This window comes from Macaca fascicularis, chromosome X (genome assembly GCF_037993035.2).
Source record: "Macaca fascicularis isolate 582-1 chromosome X, T2T-MFA8v1.1".
NCBI classification, from domain to species: domain Eukaryota; kingdom Metazoa; phylum Chordata; class Mammalia; order Primates; family Cercopithecidae; genus Macaca; species Macaca fascicularis.
The window spans coordinates 82,593,008-82,615,075 of record NC_088395.1 but is presented as its reverse complement, the minus strand read 5'-3'; the positions used below and the strand labels follow the sequence as shown (position 1 = coordinate 82,615,075).

The following is a 22,068-nucleotide window of genomic DNA, read 5'->3' as shown; positions in this document are numbered from 1 at the left end:
GATGTGATTCCCTTGGTAGGTGACCTGCCCTTTCTCTTTAGTTGTGTTTAATATTCTTTCTTTTGCTTTTACTTTGGACAATCTGACAATTATGTGTCATGACGATAATCAAAATTTTTTTTTCTGATTAATGAGTTGTGTTTTTTTGGAATTTGTATTCTGGATACAAGTTCTCTTTCACATATATGATTCTAAACTACTTCAGTAAAGAATGTGGATGTTTAAATTTTTATTAAAGTTGTCTTTCCAATTAGTCATCATTTTAATTTTTGTAAAGTACAGTACATTAGTTCACTTTCACACTGCTAATAAAGATGTACCCGAGACTGGGTAATTTATAAGGAAAAAGAAGCTTAATGGACTCACAGTTTCACATGTCTGTGGAGGCCTCACAATCAAGGCAGAAGGTGAAGGAGGAGGAAAGACACCTATTACATGGTAGCAGGCAAGAGAGCTAGTGTGGGAAAATTCCCTTTTACAAAGGGGTTTTATAAAGCTATCAGATCTCTTGAGATTTATTTACTGTCATGAGAACAGGATGGGAGAAACTGCTCCCATAATTAAATGATCTCCACCTAGTCCCTCCCATGACATGTGGGTATTATGGAAACTAGAATTCAAGATGAGATTTGGGTGGAGACACAAAACCTAACCATATCATACGCTTCATTAAATTTTTTTTTATACTGCATGCTTCTGATGGTATACCTAATAATTTTTTTCTAACCCAAAATCATGACCTTTTTCTATGTTTTATTCTAGAAGTTTTATAAGTTTAAATTATACTTTAAAATCTATATCAATTTTGAGTTCATTTCTATATAAGATGTGACATAAAGTTTTTTTCGTATATATGGATATGGACTTTTCCCTCCACCATTTGCTGAATAGAGTGAGCTCCCCCACAGAACATATTTGCATCTGAATCAAAAATCAATTAATGATTAAAGGTGACATCAGCAAGATTGCAGATTAAGAATCTCAACGCCCTTCTCCCACTGAAGCACCAAATAAACAACAATATATAATCCAAAATACCTTTGTGAGAAGTTTATAAAAGAGTTAAGAAAACTGCATCAGGAAAAAAAAAAAAAAACAGGATAGATTATGTATTAGGTTACAAAACAAGACTGAAGAAATTTAAAAGAACTAAAATTATATCACATATCTGTTCTGAACTCCATTGAAAATAGAGATCAATAACAGGTGGAAAATTGAAAATTTTAAAAATATGTGGAAAATAAACAACACATTTCAAATAAACCATTGATTTTAAAAAATTGAAAAGGATAATCACAAAATGTTTTCACTAAAATTAAAATGAAAACACAATATACCAAATAGCCCAAGCCTATAACACATTGGCGTTCTTGAAAGACAGGGAGTGAGGGCAAGTAACTTGGAAAACATATTTGGGGATATTATTCACAAAAATTTCTCAAATCTAAGTGTCAACATTAAAATTTGTATAATTCAGAGAACCCCCGTGAGACACTATGCAAAATTACTATCCCCTAGACACGTACTTATCAACTTCTCCAAGGTCAATGTGAAAGAAAAAATATTAAAGGCATCCAAAGGGAAATGTAAGGTCAACTTCAAAGGGAACTCCATCAGGGTAATGATGGATCTTTCAGCAGAAATGCAAAAGTCAGAAGAGAACTCCTTAAGAGAGTGCTAAACATGGACATGAAAGATCACTACTGGCCACCAAAGAAATAAACTTTAAGTATATAAACTATTGACACTATAAAGCAACTACACAATCAAGTCTGCATGACAATCCAGCTAAAAACATGACGGAATCAAATTCATACATATCACTTTTAACCATAAATGTAAACAGGCTAAATGCCCCAATTATAAGTCACAGAGTGGCAAGCTGGATAAAGAAAGAAGATTCAACTGTATGCTGTCTTCCAGGAACCCATCTTACATGCAATGACACCTATAGGCTCAAATTAAAGGAATAGAGAAAAATCTACCAGGCAAATGGAAAACAGAAGAAAGCAGGGGTTGCTATTCAAATTTCAGACAAAACAGACTGTATTAGTCTTTTCTCACACTGCTTTGAAAAAACACTAATACTGGGCAGTTTATGAGGAAAAGAGGTGTAATTGACTCACAGTTCTGCATGGCTGGGGAAGCCTCAAGAAACTAACAATCATGGTTAAAGGAACCTCTTTACAGGGTGGCAGAAGAGAGAACAAGTGCTAAGCAAAGGTGGAAGCCCCTTATAAAACCGTTAGATCTTGTGGGGACTCACTTACTATCACAAGAACAGCATGGGAGAAACCACCCAGATGATTCAATTACCTCCCTTTGGGTTCCTTTCATGACATGTGGGGATTATGGGGATTACAATTCAAGATGAGATTTGGGTGGGGACTCAGAGCCAAATCATATCAGAAACTTGAAAACAACAATGATCAAAAAGGACAAAGAAGTGCATTACACAATGGCAAAAGTTCAATTCAACCAAAAGACCTATCTTAAATATATATGCATCCAGCACAGGAGCACCCAGATTCATAACACAAGGTTTTAGACACCTATGAAGAGACTTACTTAATCACACAATAGTAGTGGGTGACTTCAAGAGCCTGCCACTGAGAGTATCAGTGTCAGAAAACTAACAAAGGTGTTTAGGACCTAAACTCAACTGTTGTCAAAATGGGCCTAACATACATCTACAGAACACTCCACCAAACAACAGCAAAATATGCCTTCTTCTTATCTTCAATGGCCCATACTCTAAAATTGACCACGTGGTCAACCATAAAGCAATTCTCAAAGAAATAAAATGTTGTAAACCCAAATCATACCATATTCTCAGGTCACAGTACAATAAAAAAATAATACCAAGAATCTCTCAAAGCCATAAAATTACCTGGAAATTAACCAATTGTCTCTGAATGACTTTTGGATAAACAACAAAATTAAAACAAAAATCAAAAAACATTTTAAACTACTGATAATAAAGATACAACATACCAGAATCTCTGGTATACAACTAAAGCAGTGTGAGAGAAAAGTTTATAGTACTAAATGCCCACATCAAAAAATTAGAAGGATTTCGACTTATCAACCTAACATCAAATATAGCAGAATGAGAAAAACAAGAGCAAACGAACCCGAAACTAGAAGAAGAAAAGAAGTAACTAAAATCATAGATGAACTGAATGAAATTCAGATTAGAAAAAACATACAGAAGATCAATAAACTCAAAATTTGGTTCTTTCAAAGAATAAATAAAATTGATAGACACTAGCTAGACTAGCAATGAAAAAGGGAAAAGATCCCAATAAACATAATCAGAAATGACAAAAAGTACATTACCAACAAACCCACAGAAATACAAAACCCCCAGTATAATACAAAAAAAGAGTAAGGAAAAAGTTTGAAATTCTGTGAGAATTATGAAAATGTGACATGAAGTGAGCACATGCTATGGATAAACAGCACCAATAGATTTCCTCAACCCACTGTTGCCACAAACCTTCAATTTGTAAAAATCGCAATATCTGCAAAGCGCAATAAAGCAAAGCTCAATAAAAGGATATGTGCCTGCATATTTTTTTGTGTCAATAATATTTTTAGTAACAGTATGTATTCTACTACACAGATGTACAATAACTTATTTGGTGAATCTCCTATTTATAAACATTTAGGTGGTTCTTGATTTTTCACCACTACAAATAATGCTAAATGAATAATTCCATGTGTATTTCTTTACACAATTTTTGGAATTGCAACTTTGGGTAAATTCATAAAAGTAGAGTATGTAAATTAAGGTGTGAACCTGCTTGAAATTTGGAACCATTTTGAAAAATTGTCATTCAGAGACGTTATGAGTTTATAATCCCATCCATAGTATGCAAAACTGCCCTTTTTCCAACGCACTTCTCAATATAGAGTATTAGCAAACTTTTTCTTTTTTGCCAATCTGAAAAGTGAAAAATATTTGTTCTTTATGTTTGATTATTAATAAAGTTGAATTTTTTTACCTGTATAAAAAAACAAAGAAATACAAAACCCCTCAGAACCATTATAAATACTTTAATGCACACAAACTAGAAAATATAGAAGAGATGAATAAATTCCTGGAAACATACAATCTCCCAAGATCAAACCAGAAGAAGTTGAAATCCCAAACAGACCAATGACAAATTCTAAAAGTGAATTAGTAATAAAAAGCCTGCCATCCAGAGAAAGGCCTGGAGCAGACTAATTCACAGATAAATTCTACCAGACATACAAAAACAGCTGATACAAATCCTACTGAAACTATTTTAAAAATTTTAGGAGAAAGGACATCTCTCTAACTCCTTCTATGAGTCCAGCATCAGCTAAATACCAAAAGCTGACAGACACACACACAAAAAGAAAACTTGAGGTCAATATACCTGATGAACACAACTGCAAAAGTTATCAACAAAGTACTAGCAAACTGAATCCAGCATCACATCAAACAGCTAACCCGCAACACTTGAGCAGGTTTTTTCCTTGGAATGTAAGGTTGGTTCAACATATGCAAATCAATAAATGTAATTCACCACTTAAACAGAACTAAAACAAAAACGATTGTATCTTCTCAATAGATGCAGAAAACTTTTTTGATAAAATTCACTATCCTTCATGTTTAAAACCCTCAACAAAGTATTGAAGCAACATACCTCAAAATAAGAAGAGCAATCTATGCCAAACCCACAGCTAACATGATATTTAACTGGCAAAAGCTGGAAACATTGCCCTTGAGGACCAGAACAAGAAAAGAGGCCCCTTTTTACCACTCCTATTAAACATAGTACTGGAAGTCCTAGCCAAAGAAATCAGGCAAGAGAAAGTAATAAAAGGTATCTGAAGAGAAAAAGAAGAAATGAAACTACCTTTGTAGACGATATGATACTATAACTAGAAAACAACATAGTCTGCCCAAAAGCTCCTCGATCTAATGAACAACTTCAGCAAAGTTTTAACGTTGTACTGGAAGTCGTAGCCAGAGCAATCAGGCAAGAGAAAGAAATAAAGTATCCAAATAGTAAGAGAGGCAGTCAATCTATGTCTACTCACATAGTACATATTATTCTATACCTAGAAAACCCCAACATCGCCGCCCAAAGTCTCCTAGATCTGATAAATTCAGAAAAGTTTTAGGATACAAAATCAATGTAAAAAAGCAGTAGCATTTCTTTTCTAAAAATTTTATATTTGTACTTAAATAGGTTTTTGGAAAACAGGTGGTGTTTTGTTACATGAATAAGTTCTTTAGTGGTGATTTCTGAGATTTTGGTGCACACATCACCTGAGCAGTGTACACTGTACCCAATGTGTAGTCTTTTACATCTCACTCCCTGTTACCCTTTTACCCAATTCCTCAAAGTCCATTGTATTATTCTTATGACTTTGCACCCTCATAGCTTAGCTCCCACTTATGACTGGGACATATGGTATTTAGTTTTCCATTCCTGTGTTACTTCACTTAGAATAATTGTCTCCAATTCCATCCAGGTTGCTGTGATTGCCATTATTTCATTCCTTTTTATGACAGAGTAGTATTCATATACATCTATATCTATCTATCTATCTATCTATCTATCTATCTATCTATCTATCTAATTCTCTTTATCCACTCATTGATTGATGGGAACTAGGACTAATGTCATATTTTTGTAATTGCAAATTGTGCTGCTGTAAACATGCTAGCGCAAGTATTTTTTCATATAATGACTTTTTCCTCTGGGTAGATACCTAGTAGTAAGATTCCTGGATAATATGGTAGCTCTACTTTCAGTTCTTTAAGGAATCTCCACACTGTTTTACATACTGGTTGTACTAGTTTACGTTCCCATCAACAGTGTAGAAGTGTTCCCTTTTTACCACATCCATGCCAACATCTTTCATTTTTTGATTTTTTTTTGATTGTCGCCATTTTTACATAAGTGAGGTGGTTTCACATCATGGTTTTGATTTGCATTTCCCTCATCACTAGTGATGTTGAGAATTTTTTAATGCTTTTTGGCCATTTGTATATCTTCTTTTGAAAGTTGTCTATTCATGTGTTTAGCCCAGTTTTGGATGGAATTGTTTTTTTCTTGCTGATCTGTTTGAGTTTTTTGTAGATTCTGTATATTAGTAATTTGTCAGATGTATAGATTGTGAAGATTTTCTTCCACTCTGTGGATTGTCTGTTTATTCTGCTGATTATTTCTTTTGCTGTGCAAAAGCTTTTACGTTTAATTAAGTACCACCTATTTAGCTTTGTTTTTGTTATGTTTGCTTTTGGGTTTTTGGTCATGAAGTCTTTGCCTAAGTCAATGTCTAGAAGGGTTTTTCCAATGTTATCTTCTAGATTGTTTATGGTTTCAGGTTAGATTTCAGTCTTTGATCCATCTTGAGTTAATTTTTGTATGAGGTGAAAGATGAGGATCCAGTTTCATTCTTCCACATGTGGCTTGCCAATTATCCTAGCACCATTTGTTGAATAGGATGTCCTTTCCCCCACTTTATCTTTTTGTTTGCTTTGTCAAAGATCAGTTGTCTGCAAGTATTTGGATTTATTTCCAGGTAATCTATTCTGTTCCATTGCTCTATGTGCCTATTTTTATACCAGTACTATGGTGTTTTGGTGACTATCGCCTTATAGTATAGTTTGAAGTCAGGTAATATGATGCCTCCAGATTTGCTGTTTTTGTTTAGTCTTGCCTTGGCTATATGAGCTCTTTTTTTCTGGTCCTATATAAATTTTAGAATTGTTTTTTCTAATTCCATGAAGAATGATAATGGTATTTTGATAGGAATTGCAATGAATTTGTAGATTGCTTTTTTCAGTATGGTCATTCTCAAAATATTGATTCTAGTCATTCATGATCATGGGATGTGCTTACATTTTTCTGTGTTATCTATATTTTTTTTATCAGTGTTTTGTAGTTTTCCTTGTAGAGCTCTTTCACATCCTTGGTTAGGTATATTTCTAAGTATTTTATTGTTTTGAAACTATTGTAAAAGGGGTTGAGTTCTTGATTTGATTCCCATCTTGGTCAGTTTTGGTGTATAGAAGGGCTAAAATCAGTAGCATTTCTATACAACAATAACCCCCAAGTTGAGATCCAAATCAAAAAGGCAGTTCCATTTGCAATATCCATAAAAAGTATTAAATATCTAACAACACAGCTAACTACGGAAGGTAAAGATATGTACAACAAGATTTTTTAAAACACTGCTGAAAAAAATCAAGGATGATACAAATAGAAATTTTATGCTCATGGGTGGGATGACTTGATATTTTTATAATGGCCATAATGCCCAAAACAATTTACAGATTCAATACAATTTACAGATTCAATACTATTCCCATCAAACTATTAATGGCATTTTTACAGATTTAGAAAAAAAATTTCTAAACCTCACTTGAAACAATAGAGAAGCCCAAATATGCAAAACTATCCTAAGCAAAAGGAACAAAGCTGGAGATATCACACAATCCAATTTCAAACTATACTACAAGGCTACAGTCACTAAAACAGCATGATACTGGTACAAAAGCAGACACAAAGACCAATGGAACAGAATAAAAAACCCAGAAGTAAAGCCACACACCTAGAACCATCTGATCATTGACAAAGCCGACAGAAACATGAAATGGAGAAAAAACTTCCTATTCTATTTATTTTTTTCTCGAATAACTGGCCTGTCATATGCAGAAGATTGAAAATGGATGCTTTCCTTTCACCATATACAAAAATCTACCCAAGATGAACTCAAGACTTAAATGTAAAATCCAAAATTATAAAATTTTTGTAAAATCTCCATAAAATACCATTCTGTACATAGGCCTTAGCAAAAATTTCATGATGAAGACTATACAAGCAATTGAAAAAAAATTGACAAGTGAATCTAATTAGATGAGTGAGATTCTGCATAGCAAAAGAAACTCAATAGAATGAACAGACAACCTACATAACCGAAGAAAATATTTTCAAGCTATGCATACAACAAAGGTCTAATATCCAAAATCTATAAAAACTTTAAACAAATCAGCAACCCTAAACAAACAACTTTATGAACAATTGGTAAAGGACATAGACACTTCTCAAAGAAGACATACATGTAGCCAATAAATATGAGAAAACAATTACTAACAAGTCCACAAAATCACTAATCATTAAGGAAATGTAAATCAAAACCAAAAGGAAATAGCATGTAACAACAGTCAAAATGACTATTAATAAAAATTCAAAAAATAACAAATGCTAGTGAGGTTGTGGAGAAAAGGGTTTGCTTTTACATTGCTGTTTGGAGCATAAATTAGTACAGCCACTGTGGCAAGCAGTTTGGCGATTTCCCAAAGAACTTAAAACAGAACTACTATTTGAACCAGCAATTCCATTACTGGATATATACCAAAATAATATAAATTATTCTACCATAAAGACAACTGCACACATATATCAATTGCAGAACTATTTACAATAGCAAAGACATAAAATCAATCTAGATGTCCATCAGTGATGGAAAGCATAAAGAATATATGATACATATATACTGTGGAATACTACACAGCCATAAAAAAGAATGAAATTATGTCCTTTGCAGCAACATGAGTAGAGCTAGAGGCCATTATCCTTAGTGAGTTAAAGCAGGAACAGAAAACCAAATACAACATGTTTTCACTCATAACTGGGAGCTAAACATTGAGTACCTGTGGACACAAAAAAGAAAACAATTAATACAAGGGCCTATTTGAGGGTGGGGGGCGGTGAGAGGAGGGTGAGGATTGTATAACTATTTATTGTGTACTATACTAATTACCTGAGTGATAAAATAATACATATGCCACACCCATGCAGCAGCGATTTAACCATTTAACAAACCTTTACATGTTTCCTCAAACTTAAAAATAAATATTGGGGAAAAAAAAGAAAGCAGAATGTGCCAAAACATATTGAATTCAGCTAAAGCAGTTCCAATAGGGAATTTTATAGCAATAAACACTTAAATTAATAAAAAAGAAAGACCTCAAATAATAAACCTAATTTTACACTTTGAGGGACTAGAAAAGAAAGAACAAACTAAGCCTAAAGTCAATAAAAGGAAGAAAATACTAAAGATTAGAGCAGAAATGAATTAGACAGTAGGAAAACAATAGAAAACATCACTGAAACTAAGAGTTGGTTTTCTGAAAAAATAAAATTGACAAAACTTTAGCAAGACAATGTAAGAAAAAAAGAAGACTCAAATAAAACTATCAATAAAAAGGAGACAACTTAACTGATATCACAGAAATACATAGGCTCATAAGAGACTACTATAAACAACTATATGCCAAACAGTAGGTAACCTAGCAAAAATAGATAAATTCCTAGAAACATACAGTCTACTTTCAAGACTGAATCATGAAGAAACAGAAATTTGGAACAGTTTGATAATGGCTAAGATGATTAATTCAGTAATCAAAAACCTCCAAACAGAGAAAAGCCCAGGATCTGATGTCTTTACTGGTGAATTATAGCAATCATTTTTAAAGAAACTAATGTTGATCCTTCTCTAAGTTGTAAAACATTGAAGAGGACAGTACACTTCCAAACTCATTATACAATGCCAGCATTACTGTTTTTCTAAGTCAGTCTCAAATATGCAGGAGGCTGAGGTGGGAGGGTTGCTTGAACTCAGGAGTTCAAGACCCAATCTCTAAGCAGCAAGAAGAAACAACAACAACAAAATAATTATTTGGGATTATTTTTAAAAATCATGTGATTTACAAATACAAATTTTTTTTTCTATCATTTTTATTCCTTTTCACTTAACTTACTGCAATTACTTTGGAGTTTGCAGATAATGTTGAATAGTCATAGTGAGAGAGAATACGCTTTACATTTTCCTGATTTTAGGGAGATAGTATTTACTCTTTCCATTTGGTTTGACATTAGCTGTAAATTTTTTTAGCAACCTTTATTAGGTTAGGGATAGTCTCTCGTATTTCTGGTTTATTGAAATTTTTATACTGAAAGGATATTTAATTTTTACTCATTTATAAGACTATATGATTTTTCTTATTTAGTCTGCTAATGAAGTGAATTATATTGATTTCCAACTGGTAAAACCAATCTTGCATCCCTGAGATGAACCTATTTGGTTTTGTTTTATTATATTTTTATATATTTTTGAATACATAGAAATTAATATACATAATAGGTATAATAAATATATATGAAATAATTGAGTATTTATATGATTATTAATATTTTGTAGAGGATCTTTACATCTACACTGATAAGAGATATTAGTCTGTAGTGTATCTTGTATTGTGTTTGTCTAGTTTTAGTATTAGAGTACTGCTGGCTTCATAAAACGATTTGAGAATGATATCCTCCTTTTCCATTTTCTGGAATTGATTTATATATATGGTACTATTTCTTCCTCAAATGTTTAGTAGAATTCACTAGTGAAACTGATGGTGGTGATGGCTCATCTTAAGTGGCCACTGTGAGGACACAAACTGCAGTAGGGTAGGGGCAGCTGGAGCTCCACTTCATGGAGATGGCAGGAGCTGGGAACAGGCAAGAGCCCTGTCCCCTACCAAGTTGGTGGAGCAGGAACTTGCACTCCTGGGCACAGCCTCAGCCACCCAGCCGTGGCTCATGACCCTGGCATTCCTGTGCTCTCAGGGGCCCAGGAAGCTCCCTTTTCTTGCAGGCTTGAAAGTAACCTGCTGTTGCTCCCTGGCCTCTCCCTACTCCTGGTACCCACTCCAAGGTGGAGCAAAGTTGTGGCTGATACCAGACACTGTTGCAACCAGGCGAGGTGATCGTGCGCTGACACCATCCCCCTGACACCTCAGGCCTCGCTAGACTTTGGGTGCTGACAAGCATGGGAGGGGTCTAGGGGTGGTGAGGATGGCTTGGCATGGGCCTGCAGGCATCTCTTAGCATGGACAGCCTGAGCACCATGGATGGCATGTTAATGGTACACAGGTTCCTGGGTAGGAAGGAGTAAGCCTAGAGGCTTATCAACTTTATTGAGCTATTCCAAGAACCACCATCTTTTGCTTAAAATATCAGAAATTTATTGTTTCATGGTTCAGGAAGTTAGAAGTCCAAGATTAAGGGGTCAGTAAGGTTTGCTCCTTCTGAGAAGGGTGAGTATAAATCTGTTCCTTGTCTCTTCTGTAGCCTCTGGTGGTTTCTGGCAATATATGGCATTCCTAGGCTTGTATCACACTGATGTTTTGACTTAATCTTCACATTGTGTATTCACCATGTGTGTATATATAGTTGTCCAAATTTCCTCCCTCTTAAAATTGTTATATAATAGTTGTACATATTTTTGAGGTGTGTGTGGTATTTTGATACATACATATAATGCGTAATGATCAAATCTAGGTAATAGGGATACTCATAATCTCAAAAGCATCTTTTCTTTATGTTGGGAACATTTCTATTCTTCTCTCTTAGGTATTTTGAACTATATGATATATTATTATTAACTATAGTCACTCTACTATACTATCAAACACTAGATCTTATTTTTTTTTCTTTTTTTGCTATTATTATTTTTCTTAGTCAAGGTGGGATCTCACTATGTTGCCCAGGCTGGTTTTAAACTCCTGCCTTCAAGTTATCCTCCCACTTGGCCTCCCAAAGTTTTGGGATTACAGGGGTGAGCCACCACATCTATCCATACTCTTTCTATCTACCTGTATTTTTGTACCCATTAACCAACGTCTCTTCATTCCCCTTGCTCCCTACACTTTCCAACCTCTGATAATCACCAGTCAACTCTGTACCTCAATGAGATCCACTATTTTTTGCTCTGACATATGAGTGAAAAGATACAATATTTGTCTTTTCTGTACCTGGCTTATTTCACTTAACATAATGATCTTCAGTTCCAACCATGTTGCCACAAAAGAAAAAATTTCATTCTTTTTATGCTGAATAATACTCCAGTGTATATATGTACTGCATTTTCTTTATCTATTCATCCATTCATAGACATTTAGGTTAAGTCCATATTTCGGCTCTTGTGAATAGTACTGTAATAAAAATGGGAGTGTAGATAACTCTTCAATACATTGATTTCCTTTTTTAAAAAATATATACTCAGCAGTGGGTTGTTGGACCATGTGGTAGTCCTATTTTTAGTTTGTCAAGAAACCTCCATACTGTTTTCCATAGCGGCTTTACTAATTTACATTCCCAAAAACAGTGTATGAGTGTTCCCTTTTCTTTACATCCTTCCCAGCATCCATTAATTTTGTCTTTTTGATAAAAGCCATCTTAACTGAGGTGAGTTGATATCTCGTTGCAGTTTTGATTTGTGTTTCCTGATGATTAGTAATGGTGAACATATTTTCATATGCTTATTGGCATTTGTATATCTTCAAAGAACCAACTTTTTAAAAAAACATTTTCTTATTTTTAATTTTTTGACTTTTGTTTAATTTTTAAATTATTTCCTTTCTTCTACTTGCTTTAGACTTAAACTCTCTTCTTACTATATTTTCCTAAGGTGGAAGTTTAGGTTATTAATTTTAGCTTATTCTTCTTTTGTAATACATGCATTAATGCTATATATTTTCATTTCAGCACTACAGTTTAGCCACGTATCACAAATTTTGATACATTGTATTTTACTTCTTGTTTTGTTGAAAATATTCTTCAATTTTTCTGGAGACTTTCTCTTTCACGTATATGTTCTGCTTAATTTCAAAATGTGTGGGTTTTTAAAATCTCCATGTTATTGACTTTAGATTAATTATATTATATCCTGATAACATACTTTGCATAATTTCTATTCTTTTAAAATTTTCAAGGTTTATTTTATAGCCCAGAATATGGTGTATTTTCGTGAATGTTTTATATGCACTCATGAAGAATGTGTATTCTGTTGTTGGAAGGTTGGTTTTTAAAGGTCAGTTGGGTCACATTGGAAGACTGCTGAAGGACATTTTCACTGGGAATAGAATACTAAGTTCATAATATTTGTATGTCAACACTTAAAAGATGTATTCTTGTTTTTGTGGTTTCTAAAGAGAAGTCTGCTATGATTCTTATCCTTCTTCCTCTGTAAACAATGTGCCCCTATCCCTGGCTGACTGCAAAATTTTCTCCTTGCTTGTAGTTTTTAGCAGTGTGAATATGCCTACAGCTGTGTGTGTTTGTGTGTGTGTGTGTAATATGTTTTTGTTTTGTTTGTATTGCATTTATCCTGCTTGATGTTTTCTGAAATTCTTCAATTTGTAGTATTTGGTAGTTATTTTGGAAAATTATCAGCCATTTTTTTTTTCAAGTATTTTCTCTGTTCTTTTGTCTTTCTTCTCCTCCTAGGATTCCAATGACATGTACATTAGACCATTTGTTATTATCCCACTGCACTTGCATGTTCCATACTATTTTCTTACTCTTTTCTCTCAGCACTACAGTTTGGGAATTTCTATTGACTCAACTTCAAGATTATTTATGTTTTTCTCAGCTGTAGTATGTCTACTGATGAGCCCAATGAAAACAATCTAGTTTCTGTTATTGTGGGGTTTTTTATTTAACTTTTTTAAAGATGGTTGGGATGCAGATTAACTTTCTTTTGTAAATAACTGTTTCGCTTTTTCTGAAATAGGACACATATTCAATCTAATAAAACAGAATGGAAAGTCTCAATTCACGGGAGTTCCCGTACAAGGTGCTGATTCTGTGTTTGGAGCTGAGCTTCTCACAGCAGCTTTTTTCAGCTATCTCATTATAGATGCGCTCTAACTGATTTTCAATCCCCTCTTTCTCCAAGGGAATAAACCACTTTCACAAAGAGCTGCCCTATGTAGATCACACGGTTTTATAGCTTGCAACAAAGTGATTAGGGACAAATAAAAAAACAAAAATAAGGAAACTAACACTGAAGCAATCCTACTTCTCATGTCTCTGAATAGAGAAGTATGGTAATCTTTAACCAAAGGAAATAAAATATGCAAGTTAACTACCTACTTCATTTACTGTTAGCTAAATTTGTTTACCTATGGCTTTACCCCTTTGCAAACGAAAGATTTTTTTTATTAATACAGCTATGCTTGCTAATAAATAAAATGTATGCACTTCCCAGGGATGCACTTCACTGGGTCTCTGCATTTGGCACCTGGTAGTGAAAAGAAGCATTATTTCCCAACAAATAGGTACTGAAGACTAAGAATGAGAACTCCAACTAAAGAACATTACTCTCTCACCCCAGTAACATGTTGATCATACTTTTTCTACCCTCACATTAGAATAAAGATATCTTTCCAGCATTTCATCTCCTATATTCTATCTTTTCCTAGAAGATACTATCATCTCATATTTTACTGCAAGATTAGAATATAGGTTAAGATTATAAAAATCCAATTTCACACTTGGTACTAAGAAAATTGAATGCTATAAAATTAATCCTCATTACTCTAGTAGGGATGCTCATGCTTTTACAATGAGTCTTTACTGCCTATAGGTGATGCCGTCTCCAAGAAAACAGCTATGCAGAAAGTTTTTTGGTTAGTGTTTTCCCCAGCTTATTTCTGGAAAGAAAAAAGCCAATTTCATACAAAAACAAACAAACAAACCCCCAAAATCTATATATATTAACCTTGTCATTAAACATCAAAACATAGATATCTAAAGAGAATAGAGCTCAGGAACAGCCCAATAGAGACCAAATTCTGCAAATGGAAGTTTTAAAGCCCACTAACTAAAATTTTTTCTAGATCCAAACAAGTGCTACAATACCAGATTTTTAAGTCTCAACTCATAGAATTGAGAGCCCTTGAGCTCTTAACTTTGTTCTGTGTCTTCCTATTAAAAAATTTCTCCTAAAATCTGTGTAAATGTTACCGAGACACACCTGGAGTATGTGACAACATGAGAGATGTTCTTAACTCTTTTATCAGGTGAAATTCACTTTTTATAACTGAAAATGGAAAAGCAAAGTACTATAGAGAGGAATAAAATCTCGTGAAAGTATTATACAAAAGCAGACTGGCTGAAGTCTGTAACTTTATAAGTAAAAATAATAACACCAATAACACCCTCTATAATTAACTACTCCACAGTGAATAATTTGCTACACATTTCTTGATAATGAATGACTCTAGTTTGCTACAGTTGAAGCCTGCGACAACTGCAAGGCCAGGGTTTTGCCCCTTTTCTGGTTCTCTGTGCACAAGGTAATGCCACCTACTACAAGGCAGTTATATAGACAGGTGAGCTCAGGGGAGCTTCTCACCGCAACCTGCTAACTCAGCAGCGGTAAGTTCCAAATGAGCTCTGACCTCCAATATGTATCTGTTCATAATTTTACGAAGTATCTAAATATTATTCATTAGTTTAAAAAATAATAGAACACTTTGGACCAAGTAAATTATGAAATTGAAAAGTTAGGAGGGATACCAATTATATTAACAACATTTTCTTTAAAAAATAGAATCAGTTTCTTTTGAAATCGACCATAGTGGCGAGATGTGTTTTTCTTTTCAGGTGCTCCATGATGGCACACAGCTTTACCCAGCAAATTCTGACCACTTCCAAGTCCCAGGATACAAACCTGTACCAGCACATGGGGCAACATCACCTTTCCACAGTGTGGAAAAGAGCACATGTCACCAGTGGGCAATGAGAGACTGGACAGATACTCATGGCCTCTCAATAGCAGACATGGTTGGAGAGCTTTCCTTGTTCTAGTAGAAAATTTCATGAGGAAGCTGTGATTAGGATCAGTCCAGAGAAGCAAAACTCTTTTATTTTCAGTGCCCCAACGTCAGTCAATATACTGGGAGAACCAGTGGAAACATTCGCCATAATCTTGCCTCTTGAGCACACTGCACACAGGCACTTCTATGGGGCAAGCATTCAAATTCTTCAGGGTCACATTCTCCTTGCCTGTGGTCTGTCTATAAAGCCTAGATATCTCACAGAGTTTTTCTTCCTTGAGTTCATCTGTTCTGTCAATTTTGTTTCCCAAAATACGAATTGGCACATTGTATACTGTTTCATCAGTCATTAAAGCTTTAAGTTCAAATTTGAATTCCACAAGGCAAGAATGATCCACACAATCCACCAGAAGGAAAATCCCATTAATTCTGGGAAATAATTTTTCCAAACCGACGTGCTTGCTCGTGCCCACCAAGATTAAAAGTTGTAAAAGTCATTCCAGCAATTGTTAGCCCTTGTCATGTCAGATGTAGTGTTGGAATGTGTTGTCCCAATCTGTCACCTTTGAGCATGTGAAAAAGAGTGGTTTTGCCTGCGTTGTCCAAACCCAAGAATACAAATTTTCTATATTTCTTGTAGAGTCTTAGAAACTAGATCACAATTCTGAAGCCATGGTAGATTCACTCAAAGATGAGAGACATTATTAATGCTTACACTGGCCTGAGGGGCTCCTCTGGCAGCAGCATGTGGCTCAGACTCTCCCTCAGAGCACACAAACCAGCAGCACCTGGGACCACTAGCTACTCACTGGATGTACATCACAACCCTCCCCCAAGACTTTCCTATTGTGAATTTTATTTCTGGCATTGTCATATTATTCTTTCCTTTTTATTGTATAAATTTAAGGTGTTGTTTCGATATACATATACACCATGAAATGATTACTACAGTCATATTAACATATCCATTTTATTTTTACAACAGAATTATCTGCCTGAAAATATCAATTATGCCAAAGTTTGGAACTCCTGTGTTAAATGCTCTAATGGTAAAAGTAGATGACAAGCAAGATTATACCTGTACTTTCAGCAAAAAATGAAAACTGTAAGAATGAATAAATAAAATGCTGTCCTGCACCTTGTAGGATGTTTAGCCTCATCCTTGGCCTCTACCCACTAGATGCTAGTAACACATCTCCCGTTAAGGCAAAGATAAATGTGTCTAGATGTTGCCAAATATTTTCTGTGGGCAAAATTACCTGCTTTTGAGAACCAGTGATTATACATGTTAATTGCAGTTGTTTAAAATGTTTTAATGATAGTTTCAACAGCCATGTGATATCTGAGTCTGCTTTAGAAAGATTCTTTGTCTCTTCAGATTGTGTTTATTTCATGTTTTTTGGCATGCAACATAATTTTGTTGTTGTTGAAAGGTCACCATTTATAAGATAGTACATATAATTTCATTTTAAAAATGTACTTCAAGATTAGCATGATTTTCCTTCTGCTGTGCCTTTAATGTGGGGGTTTGTGTTGATCTAATCAGGAGTTGGACTAGGATTGAAATTTGCCTAGTTGCTATGGTTGCTATGGTTACCAGAGTTGGAATTTGTTGCTATGGTTATCAGAGTTTCAGTTTGTTGTTGTCATGGGCATGAGAGATTTCAAAATCCTCTAGTGATACCTTGTTTTTGTTTCTCTACTTGGCTTTGGATTTTTCTTTTGTTTTGCTTCCCATAGAGAGCTAGTCTCTTGCCATTTCTCCAGCTGTATTCCACTATAATATTTATTCAAGGTTTGTCAGCCTGATTAGGTAGAGGAAGAAAAGTGGCCATTCTCTGATGTTCTTTTAAAACCACAGTCTTAAGCAAGTATTTTGAACTTTCGTTTTAAGGTGTGTTCTTCACAAGTATTACTATCCCTCCTCCAAATGGAGAAGCTTCCAGGGAGATGAGTATGGGTGCAGATTTGGAGATGATCTCTATTCTTATTTTCATTGTTTATTTTATTTATTTATCTTTTTTGAGATGGAGTTACACTCTTGTTGCCCAGGCTGGAGTGCAATGGGGCAATCTCAGCTCACTGCAACCTCTGCCTCCCGGTTCAAGCAATTCCCCTGTCTCAGCCTCCTGAATAGCTGGGATTACAGGCATGCACCACCATGTCCAGCTAATTTTGTATTTTCAGTAGAGATGGGGTTTCTCCATGTTGGTCAGGCTGGTCTCGAACTCCCGACCTCAGATGATCCATCCACCTTGGCCTCCCAAAGTGCTGGGATTACAGGCATGAGCCACCATACATGACCCAATGATCTCCATTCTTCTTACACAGGTGCAATGAAATTTTCCCAGTGTACTCCTGTGCAGATAAGGTATTTTCTTTAGTACAGATAGTAAAGATATATTAGTCTGGGTGGATTTTTGCAGTGGCTATTGTTCTTTTCCTCCAGCAAGAAATGAAAGAGTTTTCTTAGTATCTTCCTCAGTCTTCTGAATGGGATTCCTGGAGAAGAGGCCTAAAAAGTTATGGAAAACCACTTATGCCTGAAAACAGGCTTTATTTTCTCATGCTAGCCCACAATCAGCGTTTAGCAGTTGGCTAAATATTTCTAACAAAATATTTAACCTTCCTATATCTTATATGGTTTTCAGTGGTATCTATTTTTAGTAAAAAATTATCCTGTTTTGTTCCCTGCAGACACCTCTCTCCAGGTTTTTAGATGTCTGCATTTGATATAAGTTCTCGAATAGGTTCAATAAAAGTTGCTAATTTCTATATCGTCTAGCATTTTTGTTACACAGATAAAATTAACGCTCATTCCTCATCTCTATATCTTCTGGCAGAGATCAGAAACTACAGTTAATAAATATTTAAATTGATTTAATTTAAATTACCTTATATGTTTACCTAATCAGCTCATTTATGAGATCCATCATTCCTTGGTGTAGATATATTTTTCCCTGGTATCAGTTTCCTTCTGCTTAAGAAACTTCTTTTAACACTTTTGTAATGTACATCTGCTAATGAAGAATTCTTTTACCTTTTAAGGTCTAAAAAAATGTTTCGCCTTCATTTTTTGAAGGAAATATTTTTGGTAAGTATACAATTTAGACAGAGTTTCTCTCTTTCAGTATTCGTACCAGTCAGGGCTCTCCAGAAAAACAGAACAAAGAGACTGACCCAGAGAGAGAGAGAGGAGAGCAAGCAGGGGGGTAGAGAGAAAAAGAAAAGGAGGAATGGAGGGAGAGAAGAAAAAAGGGAGGTAAAGAGGGAAAGGAAGAGAGAGAGATTGACTCAGTATTAAGAAATTGGCTCACTGAAGCAGGGTGGGGCGTTGTCTCACTCAGGAAGCACAAGGGGTTGGGAAACTCCCTCCCCTAGTCAAGGGAAGGTGTGAGGGACTGTGCTGTGAGGAACTGTACATTCCAGCACAAATACTACACTTTTCCCACATACTTCACAACCCAAAGTCCAGGAGATTCCCTCAGGTGCCTACATCACCAGGTCCCTGGGTTTCAAGCACAAAACTGGGTGGCCAATTTGCCAGACACCGAGCTAGCTGCAGGAGTTTTTCTTCATACCCCAGTGGCACCTGGAATGTCAGCGAGACAGAACCATTCACTCCCCTGGAAAGGGGGCTGAAGCCAGAGAGCCACTTGGTCTAGGTCAGTGGATCCCACCCAAACAAAGCCCAGCAAGCTAAGATCCACAGGAGTGAAATTCTCGTTGCCAGCAGAGCAGTCTGAAGTCAACCTGGGACACTCAAGCTTGGTGGGGAGAGGGGCATCTGCCATTACTGAGGCTTGAGTAGGTGGTTTTCCCCTCACAGTGTAAACAAAGCTTCTGGGAAGTTTGAACTGGGCAGAGCCCATCACAGTTTGGCAAAGCTGCTGAAGCCACACTGCCTTTCAAGGTCCCTCCTCTCCAGGCAGGGCATCTCTGAAAGAAAGGCAGCAGCTTGAGTCAGGGACTTATAGCTAAAACTCCCAACTCTCTGGGACAGAGTACCTGGGGGAAGGGGCAGCTGTGGGCGCAGCTTCAGCATCCTTAAACATTCCTGCCTGCCAACTCTGATGAGAGCAGCAGATCTCTCAGCAGAGCACTCAAGCTCTGCTAAGGGACAGACTGCCTCCTCAAGTGGGTTCCTGGACCCCATGCCTACTGACTGGGAGATACCTCTCAGCAGGGGTTGACAGACACCTCATACAGGACAACTCCGGCTGGCATCTGGCAGGTGACCCTCTGGGACAAAGCTTCCAGAGAAAAGAATAGGTAGCAATCTTTGCCAATCTGCAGCCTCTGGTGGTGATACCCAGGCAAACAGAGTCTGGAGTGGACCTCCAGCAAACTTCAGCAGACCTGCAGCAGAGGAGTCTGACTGTTAGAAGAAAAACTAACAAACAGGAAGGAATAGCATCAACATCAACAAAAAGGACATCCAAACAAAAGCCCCATCTGAAGGTCACCAATATAAAAAACCATAGGTAGATAAATCCACAAAGATGAGAAAAGAAAAAAACAGTGTAAAAAGGCTGAAAATTCCAAAAATTAGAATGGCTCTTCTCCTCCAAAGGATCACAACTCCTTGTCAGCAAGGGAACAAAACTGGACAGAGAATGAGTTTGATGAATTGGCAAAAGGAGGCTTCAGAAGTTGGGTAATAACAAACTCCTCTGAGCTCAAGGAGCATGTTCTAACCTACTGCAAGAAAGCTATGAACTTTGAAAGAAGGTTAGAAAAATTGCTAACTAAAACAACCAGTTTAGAGAACATAAATGACCTGATGGAGCTGAAAAACACCGCATGAGAACTTCATCAAGTATACACAAGTATCAATAGCCGAATCAATCAGGTGGAAAAAAGGAATCAGAGATTGAAGATCAACTTAATGAAATAAAGCATGAAGACATGATTAGAGAAAAAAAAAAGAATGAAAATAAACAAACAAAGCATCCAAGAAATATGGGACTATGTGAAAAGACCAAACCTACATTTGACTGGTGTACCTGAAAGTGACAGGCAGAATGGAACCAAGTTGGAAAACACTCTTCAGGATATTATCCAGGAGAATGTCACCAACCTTGCCAGACAGGTCAACATTCAAATTCAGGAAATACAGCGAACACCACAAATAGATTCCTCGAGAAGACTAACCCCAAGACACATAATCATCAGATTCACCAAGGTTGAAATGAAGGAAAAAAGGGCAGCCAGACAGAAAGGTCGGATTACCCACAAAGGGAAGTCCATCAGGTAAAAAGCAGATCTCTCTGCAGATGCCCTACAAGCCAGAAGAGAGTGGGATCAAAATTCAACATTCTTAAAGAAAAGAATTTTCAACCCAGAAATTCATATTCAGCCAAACTGAGCTTCATAATTGAAGGAAGAAGAAAATCCTTTAAAGAGAAGCAAATGCTGAGAGATGTTGTCACTTCCAGGCCTGCCTGCAGGAGCTCCTGAAGAAAGCACTAAATATGGAAAGGAAAAGCCGGTACCAGCCACTGCAAAAACATACCAAATTGTAAAGATCATCAACACTATGAAGAAACTGCATCAACTAATGACCAAAATAACCAGCTAGCATCATAACAAAAGGATCAAACACATGCATAACAATATTAATCCATGTCCTTAATTTTTTAACTTCTTTAATTTGGTTTTCTCCTTTCTCTGATATCTTCTTGAGAAGCTTAATAATCAACCTTTTTAATTTTTTGTCTGGTAACTCAGAGACTTCTTCTTGCTTTGTATCCATTTCTGGGGAGCTAGTGTGATCTTTTAAGGTGCTATAAAACCCTGTTTTGTCATATTACCAAAATTACTTTTCTAGTTTCTTCTTTTTTGTGTAGACTTTTTCTTCAGATTGCTCTTGAATTCATTTTTGATTGGACTGTGTTTTTTTAATTTATTTTTTCTGAGTTCCTTAGTTTTAGGGAGTCTTTGTGCGCTATCTTTCCTCAATACTGGTTGTAGTAGTTACGCTGTTGGTGTGTGGGTGAGTTCACTGTCTCCTATGGTGTTGAAATGGCTGGGATATTTTGAAGCTTGTTTCATTCTCTCATGGTGTATACTTTATTTATTTATTTATTTATTTATTTATTTATTTAATTTTCCCTGGTATTTGACTAACTGAGTTGATAACTTAGGCTTCAGGCCAAAAACGGATGTATCCCTGGGTAGGCATCAGTTGTGGCTAAGGCAAGTGAGTATATGTAAGGCCCAATTATTGGCCAAGGTCACAGACTTGATGAGGGTGGATGCGCTCATCCCAGAGTTTTCCAGAAGCACTGTCTATAGGTGCCTCCACAGTGCATTCCTGTGAAAAAAAAGCCCCTGCTATTTCTGTGGTAGAGTGCTAGGGGGAAACAAGGACCCCTTCTCCAAGGTCCTTCATGATCACAGAG

The 22,068-nt window shown here is 35.9% G+C and overlaps 1 pseudogene; it reads right to left on the bottom strand.

Annotated features, from left to right (window-relative positions):
• Nucleotides 1-12,641: 12,641 nt before the first annotated feature.
• Nucleotides 12,642-21,835, bottom strand: LOC102119093 (small COPII coat GTPase SAR1A pseudogene; annotated as a pseudogene).
• Nucleotides 21,836-22,068: the final 233 nt, after the last annotated feature.